Here is a 19903-nt window from a genome sequence, read left to right as displayed (position 1 = left end):
TCTTCTGAGTTGTGTGAATTAACATTTTTCATCAACTTGGGGAATTTGGGCCAGTAGTCCTTCAAATATTTTTCTGCCTCTCTCTCAAATACCTTTGTAGGATTCCAATTTCATATATTTTATAAGTTTGATATTATCGGAGAAATCAATTAGGCTTTATCTATCCTTCTCCCACCACTTCTTTGCTTCTGTTCTTCTGATTAGATCCTCAGGTGTACTGACCATTTCTTATTCCACATTCAAAGTGCTGTCAATCCCATGTACTGACTTCCTTTCAGATACTGTCCTTTTCAGTTCTAGATTTTCCATTTTTTTGTAATAGTTTCCATTTCTCTCATATGAATGTGTTCTTGCACATATTTGTAATATCTGCTTTAAAAAACAGTTTCTGCTAAATCTCACATCTGGACCATCCCAGGATCTGTTTCTATTGTCTGTTTATTTTTCTTGCCTCTGAATCGCATTGTCATGGTTCTTTCTATGACAAGTAATTTTTATTGTGGATGATACACTCTAAACTTTCTGGATTTTGTTACATTACTCTGGAGAGTGTTGAATGATACAGACTTCATTTATATAGTAGACAGTTCAATTCCTGCGAAATTCTTTAAATTTACAATTATCCTTCATTAGAATAGATCAGCGAGAAGGCCGAGGTGTTTATCAAACCCTTCTAATGTGGCAGAATTTAATCTCCACACTCTGACGCCCCCATGGATTGTGCCACTCTTGACTTCAGACACTTCTGACCTGTCTGGAGTAGGCCTTACACTAATTTATGGTCCTCACACGTATGGCTTGGCCTCCTCAGGTCTCAGCTGGTTGTAGAAGATGAATGAGGCTCCCCCGCTCTGTCTGGGCCGGAACATCAACGCCACGCCCACGGCTCAGGCCCCAGCCCCCTGCACTGCTCTCCACCTCACAGCAGCCTTCTGGGGTGAGCCTCACCCTGCATGTTCCTGCACAATCCTCCACGAACAGACCCCCGTGGAGACTTCTGGATTGTACTCTTGTACTGTCTGATGCCCAGTGCCTGGAAGCAGTCCAGTTTTATAGCTTTACTGGCATACAGGCTCATCTGTTAGCAGTTATTCTGTCATGGATAGGAGGGAGAATTAAGTCCAATTTAAAAAAAAAAAAGCTCAAATTTAGTCAACATTGACATGTCTATATCTGATCAGGAAAAACAAATCATGTTTTCAATTAGATATTAATTTGTTTACCTGGCATAGCGAGGGAGTGAAAAGAAGATTATGGACAGGACCATATTAAGCATTTGGGGGAGGAGAACAGAGGAAGGACCCTATCTTCCTAAACATAGTAAAGCCTTAGTTAATGATCAATTTTAGGTGAAAAGAAGGATAAAACTTCCTTCATACCTGGAGAAGTTAAATGTTCTCATCAGGTTGACACAACCATTTCATGATCTAAGACAGGAAATATACAACAAAATTACATATTTCTTTATTAATAAATATGTCTGTATCTTCTAAATGTCATATTCTGTGCAAGACATTTGAGTTACAAAGGTGGACAAGACACCAATGGGTTCCTCACCTACTGAGCCTATAATATAGTGTTACAGGCAGATACAGATCTGTATCCACCCAGCGATGGGAAACCACAGTGACAGAGCAGAGATGCAGAGGGACATATAACAATAGAGACCAGCCTGAAGGGCTGGTGAGAAGTTTGGCTTAAGGTGAGGTAGGAAGGGAAAATGGAAATGTGCCAATATAAGGCGTCAGGGGATGCGCATTCCAAGATGGGGGCCACGTATGCAAAGGTCCTGTGGCAGGAAGGCATCTGATGTAGTCAAGGCGTGACATTAAAAGAAGCCTGTGTAGACAACATCCTAAGAGCGAGAGGGGCTGGTCCCAGGCTGGCCTTGTCTTCTACGTCCAACCAAAGAAGCCCCTTCCCCACTGGTCCCTGGGATGCATGGAAGTGTCCCCAAGTTTCACAGAACTGCAGCATCCTTGGGTTGCTGGGAGCCCACCCTGAGAGTCCTTGCAGCGTAGGGTCAGACCTGATGGGCTCATGAGGGAACCATGAAGGGAGCCAGGCTTCAGGCCCTGCCCTGTCGACCAGCGGACCACCCTCGGCAGCCATATCTCCTGCCAGGTGCCCCAGAACTGCTGCTCCCACCCACACTTGGCCTCTGTTCCCTTCCGCTCCCTGCTCCCTTCTGGTTGACCCTCTCTCCTCCATTTTCTGATCATTTCTATTTAATTTTGATGTGCTATGGAGTTATATTAATTACCTAGAAGAAGGACACTTAGTTGTATAGTAACTTCCTGGTCCTACGCAAACACCTTAAACTCCGTGAACCCCAGACTCCTTGTTCAAGCCGAGATCCATCTCCTACTTGCCCGCATGAATCGGGCTCTCTTAGCACAGGGCCTGCTGCAGAAAACGCGGACGCGCTTCATGGTGTGGGTCCCCCGACGCCCTGCTCCCTGCTGCGGGCTTCTGGGACCAGGAGGCGTGCTCCAGAGCATCCACTCACCACCTCCTTAAAGCAGTTCTTGCGTGTGTCTTGGACTCTGTCGAGGTGACTGCGGATTGTGGGCATGCACAGAGGGCTTTCCTGTTGTCACTGTGAACCGTTTCTCATACCTCGTTACCAGGGCTCAGCCTCCTGTTGTGTGCTGGATGCTACGTCGGGCTCCCCCTCGTGCACTGACCACTGGGTCAGGGGAACAGCCCAGGGGCAGCATCGGGGCCCCCTCCTCACCCCCAGAGACGGTTGTAAATCACACCTCTATGCTGCAATGAAAGCAATAGCTAGAAATACCTTGGGTCAGCTGTAAAGTTCATGGTGGTCCGGTGCAGCCCTCGGCCACCTGTCACCCCGTGCGTGCACCTCTTGGCCCCATTCTGAAGGAAATTTACTCCCCAAAGCCCAGAGAACAACCCTCCCCATGCAGGACTTCAACTTCAGGAGACAGCCTCACACTGGGCCCAAAGGTATGGGAACATCGAATCAAGGAAAGGAAATTCTCAAATTGGGAAAGCCAACTGAGACACTGTGATTTCTCCATTTTCTTTCCACCTAGCCCGCCTCTGCCCTGCCACCCCCTCTCTCCTTTCCCAGCCTCAGAACAGGAGAGGAAAGCTGCTTCCCTGAACTCCAGCCTCCCCAGGCCCGGGCTCCCCAACATCCCTTCTCCTCTCTCATCTGACCTGCTCCTCTCATTGCACTCTGCCTTGTTCTCAAAGTTCCCCTCCTTGGGAGAATGGTTCGTTAGCATCAAAAGTCTCTTCTCTGTACCATTTTTATCTCCTACATGCACTCTGGTCCCAGCCCCAGCAGCCTGGCTTGGCTCTCACCGTCCTGCTGAAGCTCCATTCCAGGAGGGGTCTCCGTGGACAGGCAGCCTCTGCAGGGCTTCTCAGAACACCAGCGGTGAAGCCCAGCCCGGAGCTCCTCTCTCGGGGGACATGGGGTGGCTCCCGGAACTTGCATTTCTCCCGAGTTTCCAGGAGCTGCTGCTGGTCTGGGGCCACGCCAGAGAACCACCATGCTAAAAAGTCTCCTCATGAGCAGATCCAGGGGCCTTTTCCGCAGCTCTTGGAGTTCTCTGCGAACTCTGTGCTACTGACCAACTCCCCCAGAGCCAACAGCCTCATGAGTGGCCGGACTCTCAATCGGCCAGCCCCTCCTGGCTCCTCTGCCTCAGTATGATTTTGAAATTCACTTTTCAAGCTCAGTTTCCTTTTCATGTCCTTTTGCAGAAAGGCATCATGCTTCCATTTGATCACTCAGAAGGTCACTCTACTTTCAGCCTTGGTCCTTGGTACTGACTCCAGCGTGAACATATTAGCAGTTTTCATCATTTTTACGTGACTATCCTAGCACAGATTCTAAAACCATGCCTTTTCCCTGTTTCCTCACATTAGTTGCTTTATTTGGAGAGAAGCATTTTGCACCATTTCCCCATACACTGTTTCTTAGGAGAGAACCTTCCCAGAGCTCTCACAATCCAAACCCACCACAATAACTGTGTCTGCAGCACAAATTGTGCCAGAGACTGATGGCATGGCTAAGTGCTTGACAAATTTCCACCCTTCTTCCAATAAAGCTGATGAAACCTGATAAAAAAAAAAGTTAGAGGAATCAAAAGGCCCCCAGGCTAAATGGAATCACATCTCATGAAATTCCACATTCAGCATCATAGATATTGGAAATATTAAAAAGTTCATATATAGTGAAATGATAGATACTTATGTCACTATTTTTAAGTTATGCTGATTGAGGTGTCCTGACTCTTTGCTGCAGATGTGCTGTCCTTAATCTACCCAGATGGGTTATTGACCCACAGCCCATGGCAGGGTGAGCGCAGGTGATGAATCTGCCCGGAACCAGCTCGAGCCCCTCGAGCCGTCAGGGACCGCAGCCGTCTCTAAGCCGGGAAGTGCCCCTGTGGTGGGGGGAGGGCAGGAGGGCTCAGAGGCACTGAGCTGCAAGGTGTGGGATCTGCAGGCGGCTGGAGGTGGGCTCTAGACGGGAGCCTGGCATCGTTGCTCCCAGCCCAGGGCCTCCCAGGGGGTTGCATTTGGCCCCTGTGCACATTGGCCGGAGGGCTCAGCTTGCCTCGTGTCCCCCTGGTGCCGGGCGACTGTTAAGTATTGGGGAAGAGGGTGTTTGGGTGGCTTTGGCAATGACTTTGGAAAGCGTGGGCTGACTTGCTCCTTGATGGCGCTGGGAGGAAGGCTCTCTCCTTGCCAATGACGTCGGGGACACTCCTGCCCTCACCAGCCCCCACCCCATGAGGAGCCAGCCGTGGGTCTCTCTGAGCCCTCGTCTGCAGCAAGCTGCCCTGCGCCAGGGGGGATAGGGTCCCCTTGGGTCACTCATCTCCTTACTCAGCCTGGGAGCGAGCGGTGAGGCTGGAAAGCCATGAACAGTGGGGAACCGATCCTTCCTTTGGTGGCCTCCAAAGTGTGGAGTGATTGAAACCTGGCTGTAGGGCTGGGGGGCTGGGGGGGTCATCACCACATTGAGGCTGCCCTGGATGAGCCCTGCTCACCCCCACCCATGCTGCCAGGCACCCCGGGGACCCCTCGCTCCTCCATGCGGCTCCTTCCCCTTCTCTGCCAGGGCCCTTTGCCCTCATGTCTCCACCAGAGTCTGGAGACAACCCACCGGTGGGTGCCTTGTGTTCCCTTGGCCCTGCTGCCAAGTCCCCTGCCAGCAGCTGGGACTCTCCTGCAGAGACCCCACATGCCACCATTCCCCCACCCCAGAGCCCGGCAGCGGCCACTGCGTGAGTTTCCTCCAGAGCTGCTCCCCCGTCTGCAAGTGACTCATGCATTCCCTTGTGTGCTGATTTGTTCTCTCTCACCCGTGACTGGAAAGTAAGCGACCCGAGGGCAGGGGCTTGCCTCTCATTGACTGGATGTGACCTGTGCCCTCTCCCTACTAACCTGGCTTTTTGCGGCCTCCGGCCGCTGGCCCAAGACAGCCCAGGCTTCCTGTCATTCCTGAGGTCGCGGCTCTCTGCAATTACACAGGCTGTGCGGGGTTTATTTAGTGGACTTGCAGGCCTTAAACTGTGAGCCGAGCGAGAGCAGGATGAAGCCTGAAGGCGATGAGGTGTGCCCGCTGTACCCGGGCAGTGACCAAGGGGCACGGGGCGGGGTTGGCTGCAGAGAGATGCCCTGGGGGACACCGTGCTCTCGTCACCTTCAGAAGTAGCTCCGGGATTGTTCTAGGCATTGCAAAATGGCGGGCGGGACCTGACCGGAGAGGCTCTGAGCAGGCCACATTCGACTGAGTCCCAGGAAGTATCCTCTGAGGGCCATAGCAGCAGGGCACGGAGCTGCCTGGAAGAAAATGAGATTTGCAGGAGGTAACAGCTCTCTGAGGCCAGTCGCAGAGCTTCCTTACCCAAGCACAGGGTGATGCCCCTGCCTCGGGCGACGGCCCCTCCCCCAGGCCCTGTCCCCCAGGTGGGACTTCAGTCCAGGTGCTGTCTCCCTGGAGCCTGAATTCCTGGCAGAGTAACAGGGTCTCGCCTGGTTCCCAGGCACCCAGGTCCAACTCTACAGCCCCCCTGCTGTGTTCTGGGGCCCCTGGGGCCCCTGTGGCCTTGGGGAAAGCGGGTGCCGGTCATCAGCCCCAGTGCCTAGGCCCCTGACCCCACTGTCCACAAGTCCCAGGTCAGCCAAATGATCTGCTTTCCTGAGAGAGAATCCAAACTACACTGTTTTCATCCTTTTGCTAAATCTAGAATGTTGGAGTCTCCATGATCTTTTAGAGCTTTGGGTTCATTATTCTGAGTCATTTCTCTCTTGTGGAATTCATTCATTCATTCAATAAACTTGCACACCCATATGGGTTGGGCACCATTCTGAGTACTAGGAATTTTTAAATGAGTTAAAAAAGAAAAGCCGGAGAGGTTCTCTGCACTCAGAGAATGGATGCAACTGTGGAAGGATCCAAATGAGCCCTTTGTTCACCCTTAGAAATGGCAGCACATTTCTCACACTGGCTTGTTTCTCAGAAGGGTGACTCAGAAGGCTGGAGGTGGAAAGTGTGACTTTCAGTAGAACACTCAGATTTGTGCGTCACTGATTAATTCAACACATGTGGAGCCATATTTGCATTTAAGAATATTACATTGCAAGGATAATTGCATCTCTTGGAATAGGCCTTCTCTTTGGGAAGACATAAAGTCCAAAATAAGTCAAGTGTTCATGCAAACTTCTCTAGGTAAATTGGGAGTGTACACATAGCATTTTAAATGATTACCAAATAACCCACCTGAGTGTGTGAAAGAATGATGCAAACCTCATCAGTTTCATACAGTGAGGTAGACGTTTTGAATTTTAAAACTGACAACTGATGAAAGCAATATTCTCAAATATATTTTTTAAATGAGATAACCAGAGATCAACACCAATTCTGGGTTGAAAGTGGTGTAGTGATGAAGAAACAAATTAAGGAATTTGGACTCCTGCCTCTGGCTGTGGCAGAACTAGAAATGCTGGGAGATTGCTTCCGATAGTTGGAACTTGAAGCAAAGGAGACTTCAGCTTTATAGCAAATGTAGAGTGATTTCTAGATTACAGTCAAGAGCGCTCCCCAAAGTCACAAGCCTCAGACAAAAGACACATGGGGTGGGGAGAATGAGAATGCGAGTCAGGAAACCTCACAAATGCCTTGCAGTCGGGGTTCCCCATAAAGGAACTCTGTGAGGGGCTTGGGGGATGACAGCTCTGCCTGGAGACTCGGGAGGAAGTCCCCACGGGGTAGACACTGACCCTCTGTTCATCCAAGCGGTGTTCGAGAATGCCGACATCTAAAACAAGATGAGCCATTGAACCACACAAAGGCAGGAGATTTTCATTTCTCATCAGAAACGTGTCTCATGTGAAAAATTTCACCAAAGGCTCCAGTTACAGGGACCAGAAAGAATGTTTCAGTGTGAAGCCAACACAATGTCAGAGCATAGAACGTGAAGCCTAAAATGAAAGGCTGGTCTATTCGTCTCACTCCCTAAATGCCAAAGAACCTTCCATCCTTCACAGGTAACCTCCTAATATCATCTACTTCAGGCTGACTACTTTTAAAATAAAAATTTGTTTCTATTCTAAGCAGAGTAAAGTTCATAAATAGTCTAACATCCTTGGAGGTCACTTACTACCATGAAATTTGCCCAGTCTATTTCCCATGTCCTCTGAAATGAAATTGGGAAAATGGCACCCACAAAAGGCCTGGCAGTCTGGGAACAGCATCTTCCCAGACGTGGTGGATGCCCTGTGACCAGCCAGCAAGCTGGGTGACCCAGGAAGGGGTGGCCAACTCCAGGTTTCCCATCACATGTGTCTGACCCAACTGTTTCCAGGTCAAAAGGCTGGTGCTCAGACACAGACCAAAGACGCTCTCACCAGCAGAATCCGTCTATACAGATGCAGAATATACAGCTAAAATTATTCCAAAACAGTTTTTGCTTAAAAAGAAATGAGGCAAGTGTAGCACATTTTCTTTATCTTCATAGGCATTCCTTGGGTGTGAGCCCACTGTAAACAGGAACTTTTGAAGACATCATTTTTAGTTAAGGTGTGGCCAACCAAATCAGGTGGCTCCTAATCCACAGTGCTGGAGGCTTAAAGAGAAGCAACCAGAGCCAGCATTGGAAGGGGTCGCAGGGAAGCCACTGGGAGTCAGCAGAAACACAAAAGCAGACAGGAGAGTGAGGGGCTGCCATGTCTGGGGGCAGAAACGCCAGCTGAGGGGCCCCAAAGATGGCCGGCCCCTAGCACCAGGACACTAGATCTTTGGAGAGAAAGCAAGCCTGCCTGATATCTTGATTTTGGACTTTCAGCCATAAAACCTCCATAAATTCTTATGGTTTAAGTCAACCTATTGTGTACTACTTGTCATAGCAGTCTGGCAAACTAAGACATCAGGCAGGGAGGGAATGAAATGGCCTCATGAGCTGTGCCTGGAGCTTTGGACAGCACCAATTCTCCAAGCCCCTTGTAAAGAGCATGGCTGATCACACCATCTGCCTCCCCTGGGGACAATGAGCCCTTTGCAGGAGCAGATTTGCCCAGAGTCCTACTGGCATGGTGGCCCAAACGGCCACACCCTCTCCCTACAGCAGGCCCATCCTGGGGTGCAATATTCTCCCTGAGCTCCCCAGGATCAGGACAAAGTCAGTCTGCAGCAGAGATACCATCCCTTTCGCCACACCTGGCCCCATCCTGCTTCCCTCATTCCTCTCCTGTACCCCAAAACCATGCCTAGAAATAACCTCTGGACTGGATTCAGCCTCAGGCTGAGCTTCTAGGAGCCCTGCTGAGAAAGTTTGCCTTCCACTTCTTCCACCCTCCAATATTTCAGCAGCATGTGCTAGAGACCGAGGGTAGGCCCCCATGGGCGGGAGCCCCCTGGGTTTCAGGACCTCCAAAATCTACTGTCAGGCTGCTCAGTGAAGGACGGAAAATCAAGATCGAGCCAAGAATCCTTCCCTGAGCCGAAAGTGATTGTATCCTTCCCTCAGATTCCCACTGCTCCCGGAGGAAGCATGCACACAGGCTGTACAGCCTTGAAATGTGCAAGTGTCCTTGAGGCACCATGGCGAGTGTTATCAAAGTGGGATTCCAAATGCAAGCCAGGCTCCTGAGCTCTGCGCACAGGTATCTACAAATCATAGAAATCCATAGTTAGGTTTTTGGTTATGTGGTCTGTTCGCTACCTATACAAGATTGTTTTCAACTGCCTGTGCTCCTGGGTTTTGCCAAATTCCATCCTAAAAGACACACAGGGTCGGGTCCCGCTGCCTTTGGGAGATGCCGTGTGGGTGAAGGAGCTTCGTGGTGATCTAGTCCTGTTTGTTTTAATCCCTCATTAAATCCTAAATCACCATTCAGAATTTCATGTCATTACTCCCCAGAGTCTATTTCTATTATTTCCCTTCTCGATTCTAATTCAGTGGATACGAGACAGTTGCCACTAAGGAGTGCGTTTCCCATAAGCGTTTATCTCAGCCTCTAACGCATCTTGGTAAGCACTGAAACCTGGGGACGTCTGTTCCACGTACACTCAGTCACCTGCGTCCAGCCCCCTGCAGGGATCCTCCCCAGGGACTGAGGGAACTGGAGAACTGCAGGGTCCCCAGCACAGCCTCGCTAAGATACATGCGCATCTGTCAGAGATTGATCCCCTGGCCTCGCTCCCCCTCCCACAAACATATGGGTGTCCATTTGGGGAGTTTCCCCCCTGTGACTTAGTACTGTCTTGGAGGGAAAGGGCCCCCCAGTGCCCTCCTCCCACGACAGCCCTGGGGGCGATCCATCCCTGCGGCTGGTGGCCCAGGCTCTGCCAACTGCATTCTGGGCATCGCGGGCACATGGCAGGAGGACCTCAATCAAGATGGAGCGTCTCCCTGCGGTAGCAGCTCAGCTGCAGGGGCTGCCTCCTGCCTGGGCACCCGCCCTTCTTCACCCCTAGTGTCTTTGAGCTGATGAGTTCTCCCCTTTCCCACATTCCTTCAGCACTGCATTGTCTGCCACACAGGGTCCCTCGCTTGTTGTCTAGGCATTCTCCCAGTGGCTCCCAGGTGGCACTCAGCCCATTTCTCAGTAACTCCCTGGGCGAGGCCAGGCCTCCAGATGAGCTGGACAAAGACAGGAAGATGGTCTAGGAAGGATGGGCTCACTCCTAGCACCCCGACACCATGAGCAACCACACTGACTGGGACGCACAAATAGCTCCATTTCAACAAGCCTCTGGGCATCAGCCATGCCCCGAGAGTGACCAGCTGCACAGAGACGTGATGCCACAGGAAGGTGAGGCCACCGAGAGGTGATGCCAGGCTTGCGCCGAGCACAGAGGTGAGATGGGTTCAAGGGTGGCCTTGGTGGGACACCTGGGAAAGGGTGGGCACGTCAGCATCTCCAGTCTGAGGTGTCCAGGAGCTCCAGGAGCCTGGAGAGCCTGGATGGAGCAGGAGGTCCCCTGCTCCCTGTTGGAGGGGCAGGGGACCCTCATTTCCAGGCTCCCCCACAGGGATGGACGAGGCTGATGAAGAGAACTCTCAACTACGGAGACCTGGCTCTTAGATCTGAGCTTAGACTTTGCACCGGACAATGCGTGTCTGGATCCATTTCTCCTTCTCTGATGAGCTCTCCTTATTTCTGACTCCCTAGACCCTGTGCTCCAAGTAACCAGACATCAGCTAAAAGCACAGCAGCCTAAGAAGTGACAGCCACCAGCCAGCATCTCCTCCCATGACTGGGGTGGGAGCTGAGGAGTAAATTGACCCTGGGGCTTCCGGATGTTGGCCTCCATGCTTTTGTTTTCCTTTTGGGCTCTTCCGTGGTTTAATGGGTCTTCGTCTGTGAGGTCCCGGGGACCCTCTTGATCATCATGTTCATTCCTGGACTGAAAGTCCAGCCTCGTGCTTCCCCCAGACTCCACTGTCCCAGCGTCAGCTCAGCTGCAAACCAGCCACATGGACGGGCGAGCGTGGGCGTGCACCTGCCCAGGTGGAGGGGCTGCCAGGCCACCTGCACCGAGTGGGACAGAGGTGGACACCCATTTGTCCGGGCAGCTGTCGGCCTCCACCCCCGGCTGTCTCTGGGAAGTGAGGTGCGTCCTGAGCCACCGGGGCGTGGCAGGTTTTCCACTTAGGTCTTAGTTCCTGGGGCCTGGGCTCCACACTGCGCCCCCCTTCCACCCCCCCCCAAGACTTGTCCTGGCCACTTCCCTCCAGGGCCCCAGTTGCGGGGGCCTTGAGAGTCGGCGGGGGCTCTGGGGTCCTGCCCAGGGCTGCGGTGGGCCAGGGGCAAGGGCAGCAAATAGAACCAGCGGCAGTGCTGACAGTCCCGCGTGGCTGGCATGGGCCTGCCCTACGGCAGCCACTCCTAGGACCACCCAGATGCCATGGCTGCCTCCATTCATGGATTCCTGTAACCTTGTTAAAGGACCCTGATGCTGGCTTTGGAACTCCACAGGACAGGCGCACGCATCCCGTAAGCTCAGGGGACACCGGCTGTTTGATGGTGGGATGGCTGAGGCCCAAGGTCCCAGGCCGGCTCACCCCACCCACCCCAGGCCCCTTCTGGAAGCCAGGGGTTCCGGGCAGATGGTGCTGCTCCTCTGCCCCAGGTGAGTGGAGGAGGGGGTGCCAGGGCCTGGGGTTGCTGAGCCTGAATGGGATGCTGAGATGGGGTCACGAGGGCTTTACTGTGCTCTCCAGGAAGGCAGACTTCCCACGTTCCTCCTGCAGGGATCTAAGGACAGGCGCCCACAAGCCTGAAAGCTCAGGCCTCCGTAGACCCGGCTCCTGGAAGGCCCGTGACAACCTGCCAACCCTCACTGTCCCCGCCCCGCTTCCAACCCCGAAGCACGTCGCTCTCTCGCTCCCTGGAGGGGACCAGGAGGGGCTTAAAGGGACCAGGAGGCTGGGGGCTGGTGCTTTGGGACCCCCTCAGGCATGAGCCAAATAACTTTCTCTCCAAGTGGTTCCACGGAGGAGCCCCCCTCACCTCTCTGGGCTCTTTCATGAATGAAATTCCCATCAGACCGTGCCCCCATGGGCTGAGCCATCACGACACATGGACCTGTGTCACCGAGGTGAGGTTGATACGGCCTACCACGGCCCCTGCCACGGAACGGAGTAGCCTGTCCTTGCCTGTGAATCCCACATGGCCTTGGCGTCTCCGCCTGAGGCCACCTGTGAGGGCAGCAGCTCCAAAGGGCCATCCGGGCATGTTCCTCGCCGGCCACCTCCTCCCATGCCAGGGACAGCACGCGGTGCTCGGGGGTCCCCACCCGCCCCGCCCAGACTCACCCCTCTTTCGGGCACTTGCTACTTTTCCCTCTGGGCTGACTGTGGGCCCAGCTCGGAGGCTCAGGTGCCAGGTGAGTGAGCCGCATGCTGCCCCAGCACCGTCTGTGTTTGCTCATCCAGGTGTCCCCAATCTGTATGCAGTAGATAAGAGCAGGTGAGTCGGGAGTAAGATGGTAGCGTGCGGTGGGGGGTGTAGCTTCAGGGCTGAGGCTCCAGGAGCATGTCCTATTCCTCGTGGCCCAGGAGACCTCTGCCTCCTGCATTCTTTCACATGCGTGAAGGCATTCTTTCACACACTAGGACCTTCTGGATTCTTCCATCATTTCATTGAGCTGGTCCCTTCTGAAGATGTACAGCTGCTATCTGTAGGGTCCATGGAGCATCCACCCCGCCAGGCCTCTCCACCTCCCTGCATCACTGCACCGGAGGCTGATTGCTTGTTTGTTACTCCTAGGGTGAGTGGTACCATCCCCAGACACTGTTCTGGAAGAAGCAGGCATGGCTGGGGGTCTCAGAGGGGCCCCTGCCTGGGGGCCACCCTCCCATCAGACCTAACCCAGGTCAGTCAGGCCATCCCACGTAGAAGTGCAGCTGGCCACTTTCTGAGCCGTAGAGATCAACTTCAGAGAGAGTCTCCTGTCCCCAGAGAGCTGTCTTACTCACCTGAAGGTTCCTTCTTCACAGATAATTTTCTCAGAGGGTGAAAATGCAAAGCCTTCCCTTAAGGTATCACGTCCCCACTCTGATGAGAAAGAGCTTGGTCCTGAGTTGCTGAGGCTCTCGGACTCGGTGGGAAATGAGCATTTGTGTCCTACTATGGCCGTAACTGAAGATGGCTATCTCAGTGGCCTGGTGGCCTTCTAGCCCAAACGGCAAAGGGTCCAGCATGGGTCCACGGGACTGAAATAGAGGTGTCCACAGGGCGCGTTCGTTCCGGAGTCTCTGGGGAGACTCTGCACTCTGTCTTTTCCAGCTTCTCAAGGCACCCGCGTTCCTGGGCTTGTGGCCCCTTCCTGCACCTCCAAAGCCAGAGTGGAGCGCCTTCCAACCGCCTTCTGCACTGACCCTTCCTCCTTCTTACAAGGACACTTACGATCACCTCAGGGCCACCCAGAACATCGAAGGTCCTTGGCCCCTGCCAAGGTCAGCTGCTTAGAATCCCCTTTGCCTTGGGGCCTGACATCATCACAAGTTCTGAGGACTGGGACATGGGCTTGTTCAGGGCCACTAGAAGACAGCAGGGGAAGTGAATGTTTCCGGAGGAAATAAACAGTCTTGAGAACTTATTAGCAGCTGTCATTGGGGAGTCCCAGTTGCAGAGGCCACAACCCCGTAAGTCTAAGAATAATTGTCCTTTCTTTTTTCTCTATCAATTTTCAGGGGAATCCCACAGACATTCTGGGCTTGACCGATGCATTTATTAGTTGAATTAACCTACAGTCTTCTGAGATAAAGGGCATTTTGCTTTCCAGACATTTCTCACTTGTGGCTGCCAGTGACCACTTGGCCACACATAATAGTAAGGGCAAGATAAATTGACAGCCAGTCACTTAATGCTTCCAGATGGGTCCTGGATATGTAGGGGAGCTGGGCCAATTTCAGTTTCGTCACCCTGGATTGCTACTGCCTGCTCTTTCACCACCCGCTTTATCCATCATTGCTGGAGCTGGGGCTGGTTGCAAACGAGCATGACTGTCACGGGACCTCAACCCATCAATTCCTCTCTGCCGTGGCTCACCACGCACTTCCCTGGCTCCATCAGGCCTGGCTGGGAGTGTTCTGAGGGGAGGACCCAACCCCAGGATGTCAGGGAGATGGCCCTGCCCCAAACGGAGCCCTCACGCTACCCAGGGCTGACATCTCAGACGACATCTAAATCCATCATCTTGCCGGAGAACTGAGAAGATCTGAAGTTCTGGCTGCATCGGGCACGAGGCCGCTGTGGCTGGCGACTCTCAGGGTTCATCCCCTGAACCTCGCAGCTACGGGGCTGGTTCTATTCTAGGGGTGCAGCTGCCACAGTGTTTCCATTCGGGGGAAGCTGAGCACATCCTTCTCCAAGGATTGCAAGCTTCCTAATGACCAGCAAATGCGATTTCATGGTCGGCTTTATGAACTATTTTAGGTAAATGTGATCTCGCCTCTGCCCATGCACTCAGAATCTGGTAAATACACTTTTTCACGGATGTCTGCACAGTGGAATTTTGAATCAAGAGTTTTTTTTGTTGTTGTTTATTTTTAGGTCAGAATAATCTAAGATGAATTGTTGTGTTTGTCTTTAGTTTGACATAATGAACAAATCGGTCATTATTACAGAGGTGTTGAGCACTTACCTTACACCAGGTACATTTCAAATAAATCCTCAGGCACTGGTACACATAGATCTGAAAGCAATAAAAAAAATAATGAGATATAGTGGATGCTTTGGGAAAAAATTTGAAATTATAAAAATTTCTAGGTCAATTTTTAACAAGTTTGCATTTAATCAAACTAAAAAATATTAAGTATATATATACATATATTATATACATATGTATGATCTGTGGGTAAGATACTGTGATATATAGTATAGGATTAATATGCAGACATACATGATAATACAGATATCTACATCCCTATGATATCTCTATAGAGAGACAGATTATACAATGTAGATGGACAGTAGCTACTTAGATGGATGGATACACTGTAGCCATTTGCCATGGGAGTGTGGAGTCAAATAAAGAGTTTTAGATGGGCCAGAATCAGCCCTAGCATGGGGGAGAAGGGGTGCAGCGCACACAGAGCGCAGGGCAGGTCTGTCCGATGGCCCATTGGCACAGGCCTCGGGCTGTCCCTGGCCCCCAGAAGCAGAGATGGGAAATACTACAAAAGCCCAGGCAATAGTAGAGCTGAGTCACTCTCAAGCACTCCTCACTGATTTTGAAACGTCTTTTCAGCTATTTCATGTGGCTATGCCTCGTACAGAGAATGCCCCGATTTAAGCATTGACCCCTGACTGCTGCGAATACAAATACCATTGCTGGTCTATTTAAGAATTGACCCTGCCCTTGTAACATGTGCTGTCATGGAAAGGAAGGTCATAGGTCTTTCTAAGCTGAAGGCAACACCCTTCTCTACTTTTGCAAAGACCTGTTTTAATGTTTAAACTTCTCGACCAGTGCTTTCGGTATGCCCAACGCTGGCATAAACTGGCTGGTACATCATTAAAATTGAAGGAAGCCATGTCCTCGACCTCTCTGAAAGAGTGACATCTCACATACAAATCACATGAACATCTGATGGGAGCATCTTGGTAATAAGATAATAATCTCCGAAACACAGAAGGCAGAAAAGCATCCTAAAATTCCCACTGTTTCATAGCCGTGCATCCACACTTCAGGTTACCCAGACATGTCCTGGAAAAACCTTTGTAGTTTTCTCCTCTAAACTAAGCCTAAATTCAGTGGAAGATGACAGATGACTTCATATGCCATGCAAGCAAGCCCAGACAATAGCTTTAGCCATGACTGATTGCCTCGCTGTAACCCACTTTATGTTAAATGCATTCTTGCTGTCCAATTCCACCACTGTAATTTTGTTCTTCTGCATTGCTTGGCCCTCTGTGGACTAACCAGGTTCCTTCAGTAATGATTTCTTTTCTATTGTATTGTTTTCTGCATAATCAAGTTGGTAGGTGGGGGTTTGGGTGACACAGCCATCTGTCAAGTTCATTTGCTCTGAAAATGCAAGAAATAATGGCCTCTACAACTTGGGGCTATCCGTTATAAGAGAAGAATATCAGCTTTTCCCTCACGCCAACTTCTCATTGCTTCAAATTATTTTTCCCCTTTCAATAAGAAGCGGATACGCTTCCTCCTACATGATGGGTTGCTTTTGTTTCGGGGTTCTTTTGAGGGGGGACAAACGTCTTTTTGCTCTCACTGGCCCTCTGAGCATTGCGGATGATGCAGGCAATGCAGCTGGGAGGCACCCAGAGTGTCGGGCTGTCACAAGGCCGAGGGGACAGGTCAGGCAGGGGGCTAGAGCTCCTGGGGAGCCCCCCACCCCTCTCTCTTAGTCACTGCCATGTAAACTCTGCTCTTATCAAATGCACTGAAGGTGAGACTGATACTTACCTGGACAAGAAGTGATGTGAAGGATGTTTTGGGGGATCCCAGCTTTTCTCCATCCAAAAGCTGGAATAAATTATGCAAAAAAATGACCGACTTCTTTTCTGAAAATAAGATAAGATTAAAAGAGCTGATAATGGGAGAGCAAACCTCTCTGAGATAGTGGATCCTTCTGAATTGAAATATCATGCATAAAGGTTATTCTCAATAATAGGGAAGCATTAGATATTTTTTCTACCTTTTTTGCTGCCGTGTGAATTACGCCCAGACAGGCGCACACTGATGGGTACTTGGACACCATTTCCATAGCGATGCTTACTCTTGAATGGATGTACAAAACAGATGCCCCCTCCCTACCAAACATGATTGGGGGTGATCTCTCCTGCAGGGAGGGGAAGGGACCAGGGCACCCTCCTAAAGTCTGAGGACACTGGCCAATGCCTCTTCCATGCTACAATGAGGAGCTCCACTCTGCATGTGAATGCCGCCTCCCTGGGCAGCTCCGGAGATGTCCCAAAAGGAACTCGGATTTATGGGTACAACTGTTCCTGGCTTATCTCTGTAGAATGCTCCAGAGACCCCTCCTCTCCTAGCACAAGACCACCTGGGGGCTTCATCATGGCATGAACAGGTGGTTCCAGAAGCTTCATGCCGGGATGATTGTGGCTAAAATGAGGAAAGAAGCAGGGGGGGGGGGGGGCAGAAGAGTCCTGCAGTAGCCCTTTCGAGCCTTCCAAACCGAAAGACTTGCAAGTGCTGCCCGGTGTGTATCAGGCTTTCCCTGTGCCCTGCAGTTCCTCAGAGAACGCATCCGGGCAGAGGCGTCCCATCCTGCGGGTAAGCTTGTCCGTGTGTTGGGAAAATGCATCCTGGCCAAGATCCCACCTCCAGCTGCAGGCAGTATGACTCAGAAGACACTTACAGCTAGTATTCAATCCTTCGAGAAGGCATGGAATGGTTTCTCCATGAAAGTGGATTATTAGTTAAGTTTCCCCTTGTCTTGCACCTACTTGGTGGCTGACCGATGCGCCATCAGTGCGGGGGCAGGCCCGTGTGCGAGTTGCTGCGCCTGCCCCTCTCCTTGCAGGAAGAAGTTTGCCCAGGCCCAGCAATGGGGAGAAATGACGGCATTTAAAGGCCCAGCACCTGACCTGCCTCCCGCGCCAGCTCCCTCCAGCCTCTCCTCACCCGCTTCTCCTTTTCTGCCCCTTGCACCCTCCTCCGGGGACTTGGGGCATTCGTGGGGTGACGTTGTTTAGTTCTTTACAAAGCTCCATTTCGCTGCCAACTCCAAGCACTAATAGCTCTGAGTTTGCCCCCCAGAGCGTCTCTCCCGCGCTCCCAGGAGCTTCCAGGCTCTGCCTTCCATCCTCTCCCTTTCCTTATTCTGTCTCAAGAGACCCAGAGCTGCATTTTAATTTTTTTAACCAGAGAAGTTGTGGGTTTACAAGAGAAACCATGCATAAAATACAGGGTCCCCATATACCCTGTTAGTAACACCTTGCATTGGTGTGGTCTGATTGGTAAGAGCACATTTTAAAAATTATACTATCATCTACAGTCCATGGTTCAGCTTAGGGTTTACTCTTTGGATCATCCATGGATCTTCAAAAACGTTTACTCTAGTGATACATATCCAAAGTGAAGTGCCCCACATTTAACAGGTAAATAACGTGGGGCTGTTCATCGCGTTCGCAGTGCTGTGCCGCCATCACCACCTACCTTCAGCAATTCTCTCCAGCGTCCCCAACAGAAACGGTGCCTTTAAGCCCTGACGTCCTCCGCCCTGTCCTCACCCTGCCCCTGGCAGCCTCTATTCTAGATTCTGACCCTGAGTTTGCTCATTCCAATTCTCCCCCCAGGGAGAGCACACGTTACCGGTCCTTTGGTGTCTGCCTTATTCCACTCAACATGATGTCTTCTTGGCCACCCTTATGGTCGCCTGTATCAAGGTGCCGTTCCTTTTCAGACCTTGAGCTGCTTTCCAAGGAGGTCCCCAGCTGCTCCAAACCACCCCCTCCCGGTAACCAGGCGGACACAGGGCGCCACTGAACCCGCTTGGCGCTCGCCTGACCGAGACTCCACGGAGAGGGGGAGACGAGCCCCATAGGCGGCTGACAGTGATGACCCTAAATCTCCTTTAGCTCCCGAGTCCGTGCCTTCTCCCCTCTATAGGTGGGGGAAAGTTCCTTGTCCTCTGAGATTCTAGCCATTCTCCATTTATTCTCAGTTAGGGACATATGCTGAGGGCAGTATTATTTTTGCATGATTTATAATTGAAAATAGGACAAAACCTCAGTGGCCATTCCTGCAGGGTTTGGTCACATCCTTCTCCCCCACAGAAGACGCAGCCCCTCTGGGGGGCCTTGGAAAGCTGCCCCTGAGTGCCACTGCACCCAGGCCCCACAAGGCGAGCGTTACAGGTGTGGACTTTATGCACAGGTAAGACGAAAATAAGCTGACGTTCAGCAGCTCGGGCTCCCCTTTGCCTTTGTAAATGGGAAAATCGGTGAAGATAAGCTTGTGCCCACGAGGCAGCACTCCCGGCCCTGTAGCTAGCACTGCAACTGGCAGAACAGCTTCTGGGACTCACCTTGGGAAAGCGTATTCCTGGATAACGACGTGGCGCTTGGCTGCCGAGGTCCCCGAGCCCTGCGGTGAGCTGGCAGAAGTGGCTGTGATCCCGGGAGGTAACTGCCAGCCGCAGCCACCCGGGAGTCCCCACTGTGCCCCACAGCATGTACCTGCAGGAAGCTTAACACCTGCACTGGCCCCTGGGGCTGCCTCACAAAGTCACAACCGGGGGCTCCGTCGGCAGACCTGTCCTCTCCTAGCTCCAGAGGCTGAAGTCCCAAGTCAAGGTGCAGGCATTCTTGAGGGAGGTCCTCCCTGCCGCCTCCCACTCGTGGTGGCCCCACAGCTCCAGGGCTGGGGACCAGGTTCTGCCCGTGCCTCCACACGGCTCTCCCTGCGTCTGTTTGTCTGTCTGCACGTATCAGCACCCATCAAGTTTGGCCTCATCTTAACTAATCACCTCTGCAAAGACCTTGTTTCCAAATAAGGTTGCAGTCATGGGGCAGTCTCCCTGTCATATGGCAGTTTCTGTATGACAACAATAACCTCGCTAAAAAACAGGAAACCTTCCAGAAGAGTAGAAATGTGCTGGAACACGCCAGGCACACTCTGGGGAGACCATGCGGCCCTGGGATACACAACCCCCCAGCACCCCGCTTTGTGTGGGGGCTGCCACCACCAACCGGCCATCCTGGTTCCCAAATCCAGGTTCGCCTCTGCCGGCAGAATCCCCACTGTTCCATTTAGTAGCAAGCTTTGCAGCCAGAAGAAACAAAAATAAGTAGCGCTGGTTTCCACTCGACAGAACTATCATTTATTTATACCATTCATTTACACAGTGCTCGGTGGTGAGGTTGGAGGGGAGCCTTTCGTTGCACACATTGGCAGGCAGACTCCCCCAGCGACTGC

This window comes from Tamandua tetradactyla, chromosome 9 (assembly GCF_023851605.1).
Source record: "Tamandua tetradactyla isolate mTamTet1 chromosome 9, mTamTet1.pri, whole genome shotgun sequence".
NCBI classification, from domain to species: Eukaryota; Metazoa; Chordata; class Mammalia; order Pilosa; family Myrmecophagidae; genus Tamandua; species Tamandua tetradactyla.
The sequence above is the reverse complement of the archived record's forward strand: the minus strand, read 5'-3'. Positions refer to the sequence as shown.